The 17,970-nt window shown below is 40.7% G+C and overlaps 1 pseudogene; it reads right to left on the bottom strand.

Moving 5' to 3' along the window:
- Positions 1–8,365: 8,365 nt before the first annotated feature.
- Positions 8,366–13,653, bottom strand: LOC103632958 (uncharacterized; annotated as a pseudogene).
- Positions 13,654–17,970: the final 4,317 nt, after the last annotated feature.

The following is a 17,970-nucleotide window of genomic DNA, read 5'->3' as shown; positions in this document are numbered from 1 at the left end:
AAGCCAACCCCGCACCTCGCCGGACCTCTCTCACCGCCGGTAAGTCGCGCCGCCCTTTTCCTTTCCGCGGGTACTGTTTACATAATGGGAGGGACCTCGGGGAAGAAGAAGGAAAGGCCAGGGGGTTTTGTGCGCTGTCAGTGACTTAGGGGAATAGTGGCATAGGGGTAGAAATGAGTGGGTTTATTTAGAAAGAACCCAGGGTCTTCGGTGCAAATGGGTTTTCCAGGAAACCTTTTTAAATAATCTGATTTAAATCCAAACAGAACTTGAAAAATTCATAACTTCAGTTTGGTTTACCTAAATCGAGTCAAACCAATTTTGCCAGATCCTAAATAATGTAAACTGCTTAGGAAAAATATAAAACCCCTAAGTGTTGCAGAAAACTTTAAAGTTTTGATTTAAATGATTAACTGGTCAAAAGCTAAAAGAAATAAGGAAAAATAGTTACACTATTTGACTGGGGTTAAGAAACTTTAGAGAAGTACTTGATCACTTCCTAACATGTTCAAAAATAATAAACCCCTCTGTACACCAAGTTAAGGTAGAGTTTACCATTTAAATCATTTTTAGCCTAAAGTTAGAGAAAATATTAAAGGAGGTTTAAATAAAGAACCAGGGAGCACCCACATTTTTGTTAGTTTACTTATTCAGTATAGTTCACTAGAAAAATCTAATATACCCTTGTTTAGTACAGAATAAATGAGATACATTTTATTTTAGGAAAACAAGGAAAACTTAGAAAAACCCTAGAAAAATAACCCTAAGGAGAAAACACCCCAAACCTTGAGGTGACTAATGTTTTGTTATTAAGAACATAGGAAAAATATGAAATCTGTTGTTTGACATTTTTCAAATAACAAGATAGTAGTAAGTGTCTTTTTAACATTAAACTTTAGAAAATCATAACTAAATAACCACCAAATATCCTTCTATGATTTTTGGCACAGAAGCATGTTATTACTTTTAGATACCAGCAAAAATGACTCTTAGGACAGAACCCACCCCTAGTTAAGAGTTATAGTGCAAAGTGACCCCTTTGCCCCAACTTTTGTTATTTTTGTCCAGGGCATATTTTAATTATTCTGGACCTCAAATTTATAGGATAGCCTGCAGTGACAAATAGTAACCCACTATAAGTTTTATAGAATTTTGGGGAAAAGTTAAACCACTGATGTAGTTCAAACCCACACTAGAATTCATAAATAGAAAATGAAAAAGGGAAAATTAATAATGGAGATTAATGTCATCATAACCCAACCAGCAAAACCCCTTAAATGCCTACTAAAATATCTGGGAAATCCAAGTTCCAATCCACTATGCTTATCCCTAGGCAAAACCCAAACCTAAAATGGATAAGCATAAACCACTAAGAGCCACGTATAACCAGGAAACCCTAAGTTACTAACTAACTTAGTTTTATTTCACTTAGCATAATGATTATTAAATCCTGCATAATCATAGCATGCATATTCTTATTCATTGCATTCGATAGATTGCAACCTCGCGGACGGAGAGTACATCCTCGTGCCGGAGCAAGGAGTTACTCAGGAGGTAGCCCCGGATCCAGCACCAGAGCCTGCACCAGAGGATCTGCTTGCCCCAGCTTTGGAAGGCAAGCCCCGGTTTTATGCATAACCTGTTCTATATGATATTTTACTACACTTAATGTTTGTAGGTTTGTATGATGCACTTAAGTGTAGGAGTTGATTGAAACCCTAGTTGCATGAACTCAGGAATCCTTATTGAGATGGATACTAGTATGCTAGGTCGAGTAGTTGCTTTGCTAAATAGGGATCTCGATAGAAGTCGAGTGATTTTTCTAGCACTCACGTGAGGTCAGGAAAATTGATTGTATCCACCTTGATAACAGAATGATAAGGGTCTGTGGACTTGGACCCATGGGGGGTTGCGATGTCTACGAGATGAAATCGGAATAAGGATTAACATGTGGATACATGTGTCAAGCGTTTGAACGTACTAAACATATGCCGAGAAATATGGTAAATCGGTAAGCCTAGTACCTGATTGAACCTGGCAGCAGATTGCCCTCCTCACGCGACCTGAGACGTGGTCTCCCATTCCGGTTATGGTGGGTACAAGTGCGGTCATTGCACGATGGCAGTCGGGGTCAGTGAGGCATTATACGCCAAGGCGGTGAGCCCCTCTCTGCTGACGGGGAATCGATGGGGATGGTTGATGTATGTGGGGACGGAGTGCCTCGCCACGTCGTGTGTTTAGGTTTACCTTGCAAGGATAAAAACTCGATTCGAATCGTCTGCTTCTCGCAGCTAATGAGACTGCTTGATCCATTGTACTGCATTGAGTAACAAGTGGAAATGTGATGAGGTGACAAAAGATGTTGATTGCTAAATATGCTTGATACCATGAATGAGTAGATAGTACACATTTAGTCTTAAGAGAGTCACACTAAAACTTGACAAAGCTAAAACTTGATTTATAAACTCAGCTAGTGCTTTTGGCAATCAAACCCCATAGCCAAACAACTGCATGTCTAGAGATAGAAGAGTAGACTCCTCACACCGGGTAAGTCTAGCTGAGTATTAGTATACTCAGTCTTGCTTGTGGCATAATTTTACAGGTTCTCTGGAGGACATGGTTGCTGGAGTGACTTGGCCGTCCATCTTGCCACCAGGTTGGACAGTCGAGTGGGATCCTGCCTCGGCTGAGGAGGAGCATGAGGAGTGATGGGACAGGCTTCCCCATCTCTCTGTTTATTTACCGTTAGTTTTATTCCGCTGCACTTCAAACAATGATGACTACTTTTGTTTAAACTCCGATGATGATGTAATAAGTTTAATACTCCTTCATGTATGGTTTTATGCTTTATTGTATTTGCTCTGTGACTCACCATCGAGTGAGATTGTGGTACTTGATCCTGTCAGTGGCCTAGTCGGACTAGATCCGAGGGATTGACGGGTTATTTCCATTTAAGTGTGGTCTAGCCTCTAAGGCAGGACTTAGGCACTTAAGTTGGAATAATTCGGGTAGTTCCGCCACAGTCCAGGCATGGCACGACCCGAAATATTTTAGTGTCGGGTCGGGTTTGGGCCGAGATCACAGCCCATGGGCGGGCATGAGCATGACCCGTTTAAGGCAGACACTAAATGACTCATATAAAGGCATGAAAAGGCTCATATATTTATTAAAACCACACTTCATTCCACACTTTCATGTACTTGATAAAGAACACAAAGCTAGAGATAATGTTAGTTAGATGTTTTTTGTAGCTTTGAATTAGAATATGTGATGTAATTTTATTTTTGTTATGGACATTAGATAATGAACTAAACTTACGAACTTTATATAGAGCTGATTATACTCTATTTCTTTCTAACAAAATGATTTGTAAATGAGGTAGTCATTGCATAGGTCTGGTAACTTAATACAAGTATTAAGTTTGCTTTTGGTCAAATTTATTTGCCTTATCTTTTATTCGTTTTATTAACTCTGATGTGAATTTCGGGCCAAAACTGAATTTCTGGCAAAAAACTAAATTTTGGGCTCTAATGTGAATTTTAGGCTTTTATAATTTCGGGCCCCCGAAATGAGCTCGGCACGTTTAAGCAATTACGAGCCGGGCCGTAGGCCGGCCCGGCTCGGCCCGAAATTGCTTCGGGCTGGACCGGGCCGAAATTCAAATAATACAGACATTTTCGGGTCTAGACCGGGCCGAGCCGGGCGGCCCGAATGTACACCTATACCATGTACCGAGCTCTTGGAGAAAAGAGTCATCTCGTTGCAGCTGCAGGCGTCGTCACCTCTGCAAATTTCCAACTGAGGCAAGATTCGTTTCAGGAGGGAAGAAGAGGGTTGGTGGCGTTTGAGAGAGGACAACAGACAGGAGTAGCTGCTGGAAAAGTGAAGTGAGAAGGGATGGTGGCTTGGCTATTTGATCGCTCCTAGCATCTGAAAACCCTAACGATCTGGAGGCATTAAAATTCCTTCCTTGCCCTCACTGGAGGCGGATTTCCCTCCTGCCTGCTGTTGGATAGTGATAATTCACGATCTGGACAGTAATAGTGAGCCTACACCTCGTCCCGAGGAGCAATCTGTGTGCCAGTGCCAGCCAGTGTGCCACATCCTAATACAGCAAAATATTATTTGAGGCATATGATGTCGTATTTAATGCTAGTTGTACGAGCCAGACTGGCGAGTTTCCTCGCCCCGCGCGTGTCCCCTCGGTCTTTGCCCAAGAATTGGACTCCCTTTCTATCTCGCATGCGCGCCCAGGCGTCCAGCATTCACAGTCCACACGATTGGTTGCCTGTATAAAGCTAATCAGGCTTTCCACGTGCTTTGATCAAGCGCGGGATCCTGATTGGTTGCATGCATATAAGAATGTTGTCCAGCATGTGGACGTGCAGGCTATAACTTTGCCCTTCCTAAAAACTGTAGCGGGTTTTCTGAAGCTAGTGAAACTTTGTAAAGGACTCATAGTGGATCCCTAGTCATTCACCTTGGAAGTGTCTAAGGGTCTAGCTAACCCTGGCTAGACGGGATACAAGACTTGTGGGTAAAGGACGCAACCTCTGCAGATTGTAAAACCGGTATATTAGCCGTGCTCGCGGTCATGAGGAGCTTAGGACTCTCGCATGATTAATTTATGGAACTAAACTTAATCTGTCATATGCATTGCATTGTGGGTGTTATTATCAATGGTGATCTCTTATTTAATTGGGTTGATATCTACTTATACTTAGTAACTGCTAATAAAATTTTGACCAACTTTAAAAGCAATGCTCAACTTTAACCACCTCTTTTGGTAAGCCTTACACTTCACATGAGCTCCCACCTTTGGTGAGTTTATGCACATTATTTCCCACAACTTATTGAGCGATGGACGTATGTAAGCTCACCCTTGTTGTACTCACATCCCCCCAGGTCAAGAACATGTACCACTGGATGAGGCGCATGAAAGATGATATGAGGAGTTCGTGAGTGGTCTACATCGTCGTCTCCCAGTCAACTTTGTGTTGTTGGATCGTTGTCTTCGCATGATGTAATTATTTAACTATTTTGTACAGAACTCTGTTATATATAAATGATGTGACATTTGTTTCTGTACCATGAGTCATCATATGTGTGAGACTTGATCCTAGAGCACACTTGGTGATTATTTCGCGGCCGGGTTTTGGTGCCCCTAGAACCCGGGTGTGACATATTTCCAGCAAGCAACTAAACCTTGGCGATAAATATTATGTCTTCCTCTTTCCCCATGTGGTTCACACTTCATGTTACCTTTGATATTACATATTGTTTCTGAAAGTCGCCTAAAAGGGGGGTGAATAGGCAAATCTGAAATTTATAAAGTTTAAGCACAACTGCAAGCCGGGGTTAGCGTTAGAAATATATTCGAGTCCGAGAGAGAGAGGGCGAAAACAAATCACAAGCAAATAAGAGCGGATGACACGGTGATTTGTTTTACCGAGGTTCGGTTCTTGCAAACCTACTCCACGTTGAGGTGGTCACAAAGACCGGGTCTCTTTCAACCCTTTCCCTCTCTCAAACGGTCACCTAGACCGAGTGAGCTTCTCTTCTCAATCAATTGGGACACTTAGTCCCCGCAAGGACCACCACACAATTGGTGTCTCTTGCTTTGATTACAAAGAACTTGGAAGCAAGAATAGAGGAAGAAGAAAAGCGATCCAAGCGCAAGAGCTCAAAAGAACACAACAAAACTCTCTCTTCTAGTCACTAATGCTTTGAGTGGAATTGGGACTTGGAGAGATTTTGATTCACTCTATTTGTGTCTTGTATTGAATGCACTAGCTCTTGTATTGAATGTGTTGGCTGAAAACTTGGATGCCTTGAAGTGTTGGTGGTTGGGGGTATTTATAGCCCCAACTACCAAAGTGGTCGTTGGGGAAGTCTGCTGTCGACAGGCGCACCGGACAGTCTGGTGCGCCATCGGACACTGTCCGGTGCGCCAGCCTTGTCTTCTTCTTCTTCCCGTCTTTGCGCTTGTGGCTCGAGCCCGAGTCGGTAGGCTTGTCATCCTTCGGCTCGTTGAAGATAGACTCCTTCTCGTTGTTGTTGACCACCATCCCCTTTCCCTTAGGATCCATCTCTTCGGGCTATTAGTCCCTTCTTGAAGAGAACGGCTCCGATACCAATTGAGAGCACCTAGAGGGGGGTGAATAGGTGATCCTGTAAAACTTAAAACTTAAGCCACACAACTTGGTTAAGTGTTAGCACAATAATCACCAAGTGGCTAGAGAGGAGTCTCAACAAAACACAGTAACCACAAAGATATCAATCACAGAGATGACACAGTGGTTTATCCCGTGGTTCGGCCAAGACCAACGCTTGCCTACTCCACGTTGTGGCGTCCCAACGGACGAGGGTTGCAATCAACCCCTCTCAAGCGGTCCAAAGACCCACTTGAATACCACGGTGTTTTGTTTTGCTTTTCTTAATCCCGTTTGCAAGGAATCTCCACAACTTGGAGTCTCTCGCCCTTACACTTGAAGTTCACAAAGAAGCACAGAGCAAGGGAGGGATTAGCAACTCACACAAGACACAAAGATCACAACAAGTACGCACACACAAAACCCAGACTTAAGCTCAAATGGCTAGCACACTAGAACGGAGCTCAAATCACTAGAATGTCGAACAAGTGCGCAAGAATGATGTGTGAGTGATCAATAGTTCTCAAAGGATGCTTGGTGTTCTCCTCCATGCGCCTAGGGGTCCCTTTTATAGCCCCAAGGCAGCTAGGAGCCGTTGAGAGCAATCTGGGAAGGCAAATCTTGCCTTCTGTCGTCTGGCGCACCGGACAGTCCGGTGCACACCGGACACTGTCCGGTGCCCGATTTCTTTCCTTAAATGGCGCAGTCGTCCGTTGGCAGCCAGAGAGCCGTTGGCGCACCGGACATGTCCGGTGCACACCGGACAGTCCGGTGCCCCCTTCTAGCCGTTGGCCCGACCACGTGTCCCGCGCAGATCGCGCGGCCGACCGTTGGCCTGGCCGACCGTTGGCTCACCGGACAGTCCGGTGCACACCGGACAGTCCGGTGAATTATAGTCGAACGTCGCCGGTGAATTCCCGAGAGCGGCCAGTTCGCTCGAGCCAGCCTGGCGCACCGGACACTGTCCGGTGCACCACCGGACAGTCCGGTGCTCCTAGACTGAGCAGACTTTGGTTGAACAAAGCCATCTCATTTCCAATTCGATTTTTCCTGTTTCCAGCACTTAGACACAATACATTAGTCTCTAAAACAATGTACTAAGTCTGAGAAACATACCTTTTGACATGATTTGCACTTTGTCCACCACTTTGCATATATTAACACTTAAGCACTTGTGTTGGACTCTAAATCACCAAAACACTTAGAAATGGCCCAAGGGCACATTTCCCTTTCAATAGCGGAGGGCAATTCCAGAAACCCGAAGGTGGCAAGTTCGGAGTGATTCTCCCTGCCTCCCTGGTGCACCGGACAGTCCAATGCGCCAGACCAGGGCAACCTTCGGTTTTCTTTGCTCCTTTTGATTTGAACCCTTTCTTTTACATTTGTATTAACTTGTTGTGAACCTTTGGCACCTGAGGAACATATATTCACTACAACACATGTGACCTTCTATGACATTTAGATTACGTCACAAACAATGGTATTTTTGTCATAACATAAGTGGTTGTGACGACTTTATGACAAAAACACTGTCGTCACAGAAGTGCCGTGTTAAATCACCTTCTATGACGAATGGTTAGGAAACGTCACAGACTTAATGACGACCACACATTTTCGTCATTAAATCTATGACACTCCACATCGTCATAGATGAGGGGGAAAACGTCATTAAGTGTAGCACTGGACCGGTTGCCACGTGGCGATATGACATGGTAGGTGACGTGGCAATATGTTATGACGGATATATGCGTCATAAATAAGCTTATGTGGATGCTAATGTGGCAATAACTTTGTGACAATAAATTCCGTCATGGCGTGGTAGATGACGTGTCAAATAAATTATGACACAATGTTTTGTCACAAAACACTTGTATGGTCGATGACATGGCAAGTGACATGGCAATCATATTGTGATATTTTGGTTCATCACTAAATACATTGATGCTACAACCATCCAAAAGATAATGCATATATTTCACATTCATCCAAAGTCACAACTTTTTGCAACATCCATATATTTCAAGCAAAAACACACAAAAGAACATTGTTCATAATTCTTTAACCAGACATGTACTAAAACTCTATAGTAAGAGAACACATATAATAGATTGTAAGTTGCAGTTCCATATAGCAAACATAAGGATAAAAGGAGGTCCACAATTTTGTGAGATGTGTCTTCAGGATGGTTGACACTAGCATCTTAGCAAGCATGCTTAAGGATTGACCTGATCACGACTAATACTTAATATCTGTCGAAGTAGGATGTTATTTTCTGCTAAGGACTTCTTTAAATCTGCAATCTCAGTTGATTGATTAGCAATGGTTGCCTCAGATGATTCTGACTTGGCCTTTAAGGTATCCATATCTTCTCGAAGTCCATCTTTTTCTCGCCTCTCATTGTCCAATTGAGACTAAAGTTCTTGCATTCTTGCTGAAACAGTCCCTGTGTTGCTTCTCTTGGAGGAGGGCAAAAGGCCAGCATTGTGAAGAAATTTACTTGAACCAGGCAGAACATTGGAAACAACTTCTCTTGCAGACTTTGCAAGCTGTCCATCTTCTACTGGTGTTGCCACCATTGCTTCCATATCACCCTAGCATAAGTATTAAAACTTAATATAGTATAATACATAGTGGAAAGTAGTAAAAAAGAGAAAAACATGTACTTACTATAGCTTTCTGAACAACTTCACTAAATCCTTTTTTCTTGCTACAATGCATCTCCTTGAAAAGATCAATTGCACTAGGTTTGACATCTTTATATTTTTCTTGTCTCTGAAATGTAGTCAAATAAATTTGATCTGCATGGAGATGAAAACATATTAATTTGAGTGCAACAATTTGATCAACATGAAGATCAAAACAAAAGCTTATTATAGTAATGTTTTCTTATGAGTAATTAAATGATAGCAAAAGTATACATCAGCTACTAATACAACTATCAAGTCTAAATTCTTAGCTACTAATACATCAGTTGTTAAGCAAAATTATACATCAGCTATCAACAATAATACATCAAGTGATGTTTGCCTACTATTGTTGCAACGCAGCTGTTGTTGGTCTTATGTTACTGCAATGCAGCAGTAGGATGCAATTGCTTCCAAAAGATAACAAGTGAACATGTTGGAAGACAATTGGCACACAACAGTGGACAATGCCATGAATAGGATAATGTGCTTCATCCATGTGTATACGCTAAAAAACATGAACCAGGAACTAGGAACAATGCTATAAATACACACTGCATTGAAGCGATTGTATTGGTACCAGTAGCCATTTATACAATAACCAAGATTGTGAGAAGCAACAAGTTCCTCCAAACATAACACAATTAGTTTCTTACCACTACATAAGCTTTTGCAACGTATGATTGAGATCCTGTGCACTGTGGAAATTTCACCTTCTCACGATTAAGTTTGTTCTTCACACAATTATTCTGTATGTAAAATACAATTGTAAGGTAGACAAATAGCGATGATAAATTAATAGATTATGTTTATAATATACAATCAACTTTAGTCATAAATCGAGTGCAGCTTGAAACAAATTTTCATAATTGTAGGAGTTATATTTTCATCATAAATCCAGAACAAGAACAAAATACTTTTAAAGGATAATATGGACATTGAAAAGCATATATGACACTTCAATAATTTTGTCTTGGGTTACATAAATATTGAGTGAAGGTAAATAATAAGTCTCTCAACTCATATAAGTCACTGAAATGGTTGCTTGGTTGTTGTTCTTTCAGCGAGTAAGACAGAAAACAGGTTGAAACTGAAACAGTTGTTCAACAATTTGTTGTTCAAACTGAACTGGTTGCTGCTTCTTGCTGACCAGAAAACAATTTTTGGTGTGCTTGAAAGGGAACTGCTTGCTGTTGAAAATGAACTAGTTGTTGCTTGCTGTTCTTGCCAATAAAAATTTTTAGAAATCATGTTGCTTGCTGCTAGCATCAGAATTCTTGATGTTTCATTTCTTACAGCATGACAGCAAGCAACACATTCATTTCATGTAAGAACATTAAGCAACACCTTTACCAACAGCAAGCAAAACTGCTCATTTTACAGGCCACAGCTAAATGGTTACTGATAATGATCAATACAGGCCACAGCTAATAGTTACTGAGCTATTGGAGGTGGAATCAACCACTAGGTTCTCAAATAGTGCTAACAAAGAACAATTTTCCCAAAAATTGTTGCATTCCAAACACTTCATAAATAAAAATATTATTTATATAGAGGGAAAAGTGGAGTTTGATCACAAATACCTTGTGGTTTGGGCTAGACCACATTTGTACCAACTCTCTCCATTGATCATTAGTCATACATGAAACAGGTGATGTAGTCCTCACTTGATTTGCAGGAACTCCAGTGAAGTACTTTTTTCAGCCTATACCTCATTTGGCGTTGTCCACCCTTTAGCATATCAACACATGCATCTTTTACTGAATTACTGTCAACATCCATGATGAATTGACCCTAGCAAAGAAGTGGTGACTCTATGATACTCAATTGAAAAGGACAATGAACTGTAACTAAACAAGTGAGGGAAAATGACTTACAACAAGCTTCCCAATGTACTCTGTAATTTTACCCTCGTTCTCTTGCTTCTTGTACTCCTTCCAGTGCAAAAATATTGGAATGTGTTGCTCAGTATGATCCCACCCTCCGATGCAAACTTTGCAGCCTGAATAGGTGGTTCTGGCCTTCGCTTTCCATCAGAGATTTGGATTGGAATCTTAGTGCCTAACCCTCTGCTCAAGGATTCAAGTTGTTTGCCCCTACTTCGTTGCCTTGGTACCAATTCTGGTGATTAACATCATAAAAGGCAAAAAGATATTAAATTTTCAAACTAGCAAGAAAAAATCTAGTGAATGGTAAAGATCATATGGGTTCTGGTGCATCTAAGCATTTTCTCTAGAGAGAGCAGAACATACAGTAATATCTGGACAAAGATACAACTTCATTGCTCTATCCTTGTTCTATGTTTAACAACCCAATAATAAAAAACCAAGCATTAGTTGCATCTGTTACCTACACAGGCATTCTAGATAGCTACTACAGATCATGAGGTTGATAGATTAATTTATTTTAGAAATTGAAGATAAGTTGATACACTAATTGAATATTAAATAATCACTTGCCTTCATCTGTATTGTGGTCATTGACCTTAGCTTATATGGGAGAAGTAGGTTGTGTAGCAGTATTCAGGCCTTCGGTGTAATCTTGCTCAGTGGCAACACTTGAAGTGAAATGTGTTGCGGTAGTCAAGTTCTCTGTGGATGCTTGGTTTGTGGTGGTTCGTGAACTAGCATGTGTAGTAGTAGTTAGGCTTAAGGAGGATTGTTGGTTTATGGCAGCACTCCTTTGCCTAGTGAATCTAATTTCTTGTCCAGGAACATCAGGGGCCACAACCCTCTTAGATCCTCGTGTTCCTTGTGTAGTTTTGTCAGCAACATGAGTGGGGTTGTGGCCATGTACACCTTTTGCAACATGGGAATCCTGTAGGTATAATACAATAATCATGCATATCAATTTATTTGCAAATGCATGTGTAACGATATATAACATGAGGAAACAAATAGATGAATTAGAAACTTGTTTACTTCCTCTTGCTCAGAGCCTTCACTGTCCTCGCCGTCAAACAAAGACCCTGATTCTTGAGGACCATCATATTTGCTCCTTGCTCTTGTGGCAGTCATCATTGTGGGTAACTGATTAATCCCAAGTCGTTGGAACATCTGATTATTCCTCATCACATTCTCTGCCCTCTGTTTCTCATAGTCAGTAGGACTGATTTCTGTAAATTAATGACATGATTTCATAAATAATAAATAACTCTGAAAAATCAAAGTCAAATGCATGTACTGACCCACAAGAGCACAATAGCAAAAAAGAAAACTGAAAAAACATTAGAAAAGAAGGAATGAAATCCCAATTTGAAAATGGATGGAATGATCACTATATACTGTATTAGTACAAAGAAACCACCTTTGAACTAGGTAAACAATCTTGAAGATTAGATACACACCTTTGAACTAGGTAAACAATCTTGAAGTTTTGCTAATGTTAATTGAATGTTTTGCTAATGTTAATCAAGTAATAGTGCTCACTAATAAATGATAAGGATTTAATTAGTGATTATAATCTGTTCTTGTTGGCTAAAGTGAGACCACACACTTATGTTTTTGGCTTCAGTTTAGTTGTAAATTAATCTGCTACAACACAACAATAAATGAGAAATCTGCTACAACCATAAATCACTAAGTGTTTAACACTAGAGTGTGTGTGCTGAAAGCATGTAATATGGCGATGGTACTACTACAACAGGAGGCCATAAGGAGAGAATGAAGAGCGAGTGAGGGACAGTGAGAAGGCATCCTCAGTTGCAATGCATCAGATCCATTACACTCGCACCCCGGCTTGCTTAGAAATCCATCGATTAATCCCCCTCCCACTCGTGCATGTGCTGAAAGTAGGTAATTTGGATCTCTCTTTTTTCTTAACTTTCGAGCTCCAAAATTTATAGCTAAACGGCTATAGCTTAATGCAAGTGGTTTAATATGTGGTCTAAAATTACTTCTACAATAGGAGATAATTATCCACCTCCTCTTGATACTAACCTGGTAAATCTTATCTATCTTTGGAAAGCTTGAATTGAGTATGCATGATTTATATGTCACCCTAGTTTCGTCAAACAATGTTTACAGGTAATGGCAGTTATGTCAATGTGGACTAGATTGCAGCCAGTTTATGCTGCAAACATGTGGAATGAAGCCCTAAACAAACGACTTGACACTGAGGCTGTAGAATACTGTTAATACTTATTCTCCCTCATTGGGTATTGGGAATTCACAAGATTATTTGATTCAAGCTAGTGTAAGGTTAAAACAATGCTGAATTTCTATTAAACATGTGTTTTTTATATTGGGCACTCTTTCCATCTATTTTTGTACCTATTTTGTTAGATTAATTTACATGCCTTTACTGTAACCAACTGCTGGTTTGATAATGGCTTGGCCTATGGTATCGTTAGGGCAGCTCAACGGTGATGTATCAGCTAGCTTTAGTGTATCGACCTTAGGTTTTGGTACCAATCACGGATCATACCATGCCGCAAGCATTTAACTCTTGTTCAAAATGTTTGGCCACCAACAACCAAGCGTTCCCAGTTGCATATTTTCCTAGGGTACAAGAGAGACTGAAATTTACCTGCTGGTGGGGGTTCCCTTGTGCTTCGTATTCCCTTCCTCCCTGGACCCATGTTTGCTTCGGATCTGTTGAAGGATGTGCCCGCCGCCGCGCGTGCAAGTGGAGCCCCGCCATCGCGCGTGCAAGTGGAGCACCACCGCCGCCCGTGCAGACGAACTGGTGAAGTCGTCTCGCCACCGCCCGTGTAGATGGACTGGTGAAGTCCCGCCGCCCTAGCAGGTGAACTGGTGAAGTGCCGCCGCCGCCGTGGTATGGGGAGGTGGGTGCGCAGTATGGGGAAGTTGAGGAGATAATTTTGTGCCAAGGAGATAAGAAAGATGTTGGTCGTGGTCGTGGGGTGCGGATTCCGCGTTTACAAAATGCAAAAAAAAAGTTTCTGTAATTAATCAAAAAAATAATTTTGCCACTACATCGAGGATTCGAACCTAAGCGCTCATGCATCGTGAGAAGATGCGACATACCCTGCACTAATTGAGTCATTTGTTTGTTTTTGCTTGAAAGGTGTAATTTAATACTTTTGTTTGTTATTTGCTTCAAAGGTGTACCATTTGCTTTTCTAACTGCAACAAACTTACTTCTACGGAAGATCCCACTTCTCGGATAATTTATTGATTTCTATGATTTAAATGACTTTCCAATCCGAGAAAAATAAATAAATACCAAAGGTGGTCAAAAAATAGTGAAACTTGGCATGGAGGCTTAATTTGGTTGTAGTTGATTGCGATAAAAAATCAAAGGATTATACAAAAGTTAGTTTGTAGATTGTGCACAGATACTCATCTCTCTCATTAAGATTCATAGCATTGCAGTAGGATTTCACGATTTGAGCCATATTTCATACTCTTGTTTGTTTTTTTCTTCAAAAGTGTAGCATTTGTTTCTTCTAACCACTGTAAACTTACTTCCACTGAAGATCTCCCTTCTCGGATTATTTATTGATTTCTATGATTTAATGACTTTCCAATCCGAGAAAAATAAATAAATACCAAAGTTGGTCCAAAAATAGTGAAACTTGCCATGGAGCCTTAATTTGGTTATAGTTGATTGCAATAAAAAAATCAAAGGATTATACAAAAGTTAGTTTGTAGATTGTTCACAGATGGTCATCTCTCTCATTAAGATTCATAGCATTGGAGTAGGATTTCACGATTTGAGCCATATTTTGTTTTTTGCTTCAGAATTGTACCATTTGTTCGTCTAACCGCTGTAAACTTACTTCCGCTGAAGATCTCCCTTCTTGGATTATTTATTGATTTCTATGATTTAAATGACTTTCCAATCCGAGAAAAATAAATAAATACCAAAGGTGGTCAAAAAATAGTGAAACTTGGCATGGAGGCTTAATTTGGTTGTAGTTGATTGCGATAAAAAATCAAAGGATTATACAAAAGTTAGTTTGTAGATTGTGCACAGATGCTCATCTCTCTCATTAAGATTCATAGCATTGGAGTAGGATTTCACGATTTGAGACATATTTCATACTCTTGTTTGTTTTTTTCTTCAAAAGTGTAGCATTTGTTTCTTCTAACCGCTGTAAACTTACTTCCACTGAAGATCTCCCTTCTCGGATTATTTATTGATTTCTATGATTTAATGACTTTCCAATCCGAGAAAAATAAATAAATACCAAAGGTGGTAAAAAATAGTGAAACTTTGCCTGGAGCCTTAATCTGGTCTTAGTTGTTTGCCATAAAAATATGAGGATTATACAAAAGTGCATAATGTATCCCAAAACCAATACAAATTAATTTCGAAGTAATCAGCCGCTGTCCGTGGCTGGCCCATTAGTTTTTCTTCCTAAAAAAAGTGGCGCAAGATGACACCTATGGGAGAGTAGACGCAGTAAACAGCCGCTGTCTGTGGCTGGCCCACACGTCAACGAGATTACGAGAAGCACTTCTGTCCCCCACCGCCCCCTATAGGATTCAGGAACCTTCTTCTTCACTGGACCGATGCGAGTTGTTCCCCAGATCCACTGTCGCGCGCCCTTGCCGCTCAATCTCCGCTCACATCCACCCAGAAGCACTTCTGTCCCCCTCCACCGCCCCCTCACCCCCCCGTAGGCACTGCATCCACGTTCACGTCGCTTGAGGAGGTGAGCAGTCGGATCTGGCTAGGTGCTGCAAGCGAGACCGTGCCATGTTCCACCTCCGCGCACTTTTCTCGTGAGCGCCCTCTACCATCCCGCCTCCTCCTGGTAACGCGCTGCTCAAGGTACTCGACATCTCTCCCCCGTCCTTGGTGTCCACCGCAAAGGACCTCCGCTCACCCTTCTGTTGGTGCACTGTAGGTTACTAGATCTGGTGAGTCACCGTTCAGAGTTGGGTTCCTGTTCCTGGGGCGCTTCTTCTTACGTTCGCAGGCGGAGCGTCCGTGGAGGAGGCAGCGGGGTATTGATGGAAGTGGTACCCTTGATGGACAGGTTAGTCTCGATTTCTGTCATTTGCATAACCACAGTAACTTGTAGCTGCCAGCAAAATACACAAACACTAGTCGTTTGTTTCTGGGATTCAAAGTCAAATATAGGTAGTGTTGAATGCGTTGGGTATATATATATATGGATATATTTATAAGAAATCCAATTTGTTTATAGGATTCAAAGTCAAACATGGTTAGTGTCGAATGTGTTGAATATTTATATATATGACATATATGTATCATAAATCCAATAATGAATATTTACATACACAACTGCATATGCTCTCTCTAGATTCACTGGTTGCCGGCCTATTTTAAGCAAATTCTATCACCACAAGCATCTAAAGAGATTTTCCCCTATATTTATTAGGCCTTTATAAAAACTTTGCCTATATTGGTCTCTTAAGTAATGTTAGTGACCACTTAGTAGCAGTAGCAACCAGATTGTTTTGTTGGAATCTGTGTTGATTATTCATCATGCTACTCATCGTCGCTATCATCATCTTCGCCGTTATGGATTGTTCTCTCTTCATTATCACTAGCATATTGCAGAAATGTTTCATCTTCTTCATCTTCAAATAAATCTTCAGGTTCATCCTCCCTTTGTCTATGAAGGTCTTCAACTATACTTGCATGAACAGTAAAAGAATTTTCACCGCCCAACGCATCAATGTCCATATTGACATCATAATCTTGAATATGAAAATCAACACACTCATCATCTTGGTATGACAGTTCCACACCCTTTGATATTTCATCACTTGAAATTTCATCCACATTCCACAAATGTCTATGTGAGAATTTTTGAACAACTCGCCAGTCTCCACGATATTTGGTATCTTCCAAGTAAAACACCTTTGTCGCCTGCGTGGATAGAATAAAAGGATCATCCTTGTACCAAATACATGCATGGTTGATGCTTCTAAAGAATCCATCATCTTTCATCCTTGCCCTGTTACTACATGTATCAATCCTATCACACCGAAATAGAACCACTGACCGATATCCGCTAGAGTCTGCATTGTACTGCAGCTGAATTATTTCTTTCAAGCAACCATAAAATTCAATATCTTTTCCATTATGTGTGCCATCAACCATAACTCCACTATTCTGCGTCCTTCTATTTCTCTCACGCTCAATAGTGTGGAATCTTACACCACCAACAATACAATGCTGAAAATATTCTTACTCGCAGATCTGGCTGACATGACAAAGCGTATAGGTCACCACTTACATCTTTACCATTCACAAATTGTAGAGTTGCAATCTGTACACAAAATTCCCCAAAATGGTTAAAACAACTTCAACCACTAAAAATGGTTTAAGAAAATATACAAGAACAACTCACATGGTTCTTAAACCAGGTACCAAATTGTTTCTCAATGGTTTTTTCAATATCTTGATTTCCTTCATTATGTAGCTCCTTTCTGTATAACCTGGAAAGCATTTTTAAACAAACAATTAGCACATCAAATTAGTAGGTTTGTAGTCAAATGAAGCAAAATTGTGGATATGAAGACATACTCTATATATTGTTCAACCTCCGCACAATTGTTTAACACATACCAAACCATCTTTTCATATATTTTTTCTTGGTATGTAATCCAATGCCCTCCGAGTAAATCGACTCCATGTTGGAAAACAGATAAATCACCCGTGCTCATATCAACACGCTCTCTGTTCCTACCCTCCCAATTATGTCGTGTGTCGAGATCATCAAAATACCGTGAACAAGCAGTCAAGCATTCATTAGAAACATATGCTTCAGCAATTGAGCCTTCAGGACGTGCCATGTTCCTCACAGAATGCTTTAAAGTATATAACCGTCTTTCGACGGGGTACATCCAACCATATTGCACTGGGCCTCTTAGGATAGCTTCATCAGGTAAATGGACAGTCAAGTGAACCATGACATCGAAAAATGCAGGAGGAAATATTTTCTCAAGCTTGCATAGAACAATTGGGATTTCATATTTCATTCTATGCAAAACATTTAACTTCAATGTCCTAGCACATAATTGCTGAAAAATTTACCTAGTTCAGCAATTGCTATGTACATGTCATTATCCATGATTCCTCGAAGAGCGGCAGGTAAAATGCGTTGCAGTATTATATGACAATCATGAGTTTTTAACCCTTGGAGGTTGCAACCATTAGCTGTAATACATGTTGCTAGGTTATAAGCATAT

This window comes from Zea mays, chromosome 7 (assembly GCF_902167145.1).
Source record: "Zea mays cultivar B73 chromosome 7, Zm-B73-REFERENCE-NAM-5.0, whole genome shotgun sequence".
Lineage (NCBI taxonomy): Eukaryota > Viridiplantae > Streptophyta > Magnoliopsida > Poales > Poaceae > Zea > Zea mays.
The sequence above is the reverse complement of the archived record's forward strand: the minus strand, read 5'-3'. Positions and strand labels throughout refer to the sequence as shown.